The sequence below is a fragment of the Belonocnema kinseyi genome, chromosome 2, assembly GCF_010883055.1.
Source record: "Belonocnema kinseyi isolate 2016_QV_RU_SX_M_011 chromosome 2, B_treatae_v1, whole genome shotgun sequence".
In the NCBI taxonomy this organism is placed as follows: Eukaryota; Metazoa; Arthropoda; class Insecta; order Hymenoptera; family Cynipidae; genus Belonocnema; species Belonocnema kinseyi.
The window spans coordinates 63137540-63139818 of record NC_046658.1 but is presented as its reverse complement, the minus strand read 5'-3'; positions in this window follow the sequence as shown (position 1 = coordinate 63139818).

The window sequence follows — 2279 nt, the reverse complement described above, 5'->3', positions numbered from 1 at the left end:
TGAAATCTTAAAAATGTATAGGCTTTTTACATGGAATTTAATATTATATCTAAATTAATTGTATTTAAAAGAATTTATTCCCCTATTTTCCTGAAAACTATTTTATTTGCCTTGTTTTGAGAAAAGTTTAGGCTACCCTGAATTATTAATACTAATTGATACTTCACAGATGAATATAACTTTATTGTCATAAGTTTCATAGCTTGATAATCGTAGGAATCGTTGAAATGCGTTAAGTTTTAGAAACCGGAGTCAAATCTTCAAGGTTTTAAATGCATATTTCAGTTTTTATTTAATTATTTTGAGTCTTAATTAAAGGATTTGCCTCTGATTTCCTTCTATAAGTAGCATTTGTGCTTGATATCTCTTTTCGTCCATTAAGGACATTTTTCTCTTTATTACAATCTTGTTCTACATATGATTTTCTTATCGTATATTGGCAATACTTAAGAATTGACAGTGTTAGTATTCCATTCACGAGAAACCTTAGGAGGGTTGGAAGAGTTCAAAGACCTTTGTTGTAGTAAGCAATTTCTAACTTAGGATCTTTAGCTCGTATATGTTCTTGCACTTCGGGTTCCAGACGGTTTACAGGAACTGCAACTTTCTGGGCGAAGAGGGCGCAGCAGAGGGGAGTTGCAAAAGTTAAACAAACACCACACAAGGCTACTTGTATTGGACCTCCTGCCCATTTTGCTTTTTTTAACAGGTTCCTACGTTCGATGTAGTTCATCACCACTGGTGCCAGCACTGTAAAGAAAAGAAAAAAACTTTACTTATATGGTCATTAGAGGAACCTGATTTCCTTTTGTAGCTCGAGAAATAGTATATTCAGGGTGTCTACCCTATCTGGAAAACCTGGAATTGTCAGAGCATTTTTCTGGAAGCCAGGGAATTTTTTTTTATGCGTACGTAATTTTTTTTAAACTGCAATATTAAATGTAAAAACATTTTTAAATGAATCTGCTATATCATCAGAGATGGGACCTTACCGACAGTAGATGAACCCTCCAAACCATGAATGCAGAAAATCTACACAACATCGGTCAAATTAAGAATCTTCAATAACAGAAAATGCGTAATCTTAATCAGACTAGATGGAAAATATTTTCAACTTAAAATTATTTCTTGAAAAAAAGATCCTATTATTTCTTCACTCCATTCGGAATCGAACCACAAACCTAAGGGCATGTGATACTTACAGTTTCCCTGGTTTTTTTTCCACAAAATGAAAATTTTTAAAAACTGAATTCGTAGATGCTATAAAATATCATAACGGACGTCCCCGGACTTATTATGAAATATGAATAACTTATTATTACGAAATTATTTATGAAATAAACTTTTTTGATTGCCTGCAAAAAGGGTTAGTTCCGGGAGATTAGTTACTATGTTTATTTGCAAGTCCAAAGTTTTCGGCCAAAAATATTGTGTAGTTTGGAAGTAACGCGCAGGAGAATTGTACCATACATAACCTCGAAATGTACACACGTTGTTAGCAATATCAAAAATTAAAAAAAAAACACAAATAAAGTGTGCGGGGACATCCGTTAGCATGTTCGCTATCGTTTCCCAAATTTTTAAGACAAAATATTGATTATTCTAGAAAAAAAGCCGTCGGACCCTAAAACTGGTAAAATCGATACTAATTCCTAAGCGCTATGCAAATTAATCAGATTTTGCTAAATTAAAACTTTTTTGAATTAAACCAAAAAAAAGTGTGTGGGGACATCCGTTAGCATGGTCGCTATCATGTCCCAAATTTTTAAGGCAAAATATTGATTATTAAAGAAAAAAAGCCGTCGGAACCTAAAACTGGTAAAATCGACAATTTTCTAAGTATCACATGTCCTTAACTTGATCGATATTGTGTAGATTTTCTGTCATCATGGTTTGGAGGGTTGATCTACAGTCGGTAAGGTACCACCTCTGATGATATAGCAGATTCATTTAAAAATAATTACTTTTACCATTAACACCTAGCTAAAAATTAGCGTTATTTTCTTGAATTAAGAGTTCTTATTCTGATCCCTCTAATAGCTTAATTGGAAAAGCACCTGACCGGAAATCAGAAGTTTTGTGGTTCGATTCCCAATGAAGTGAAGGAATAGGATCTTTCTCGCAAGAAATAATTTAAAAATGTAATAAAAATGATTCTTCATTTGTAAAAGTAGCTGTATGCAGTCTGTCAAGTTAAAGCGTGGGTGGCTTTACTCGCAGTCGGTAAGGTGTATCGACATGATTTTGGTGTCAAAATATTAAGAAGAGCTCCCTCTTTC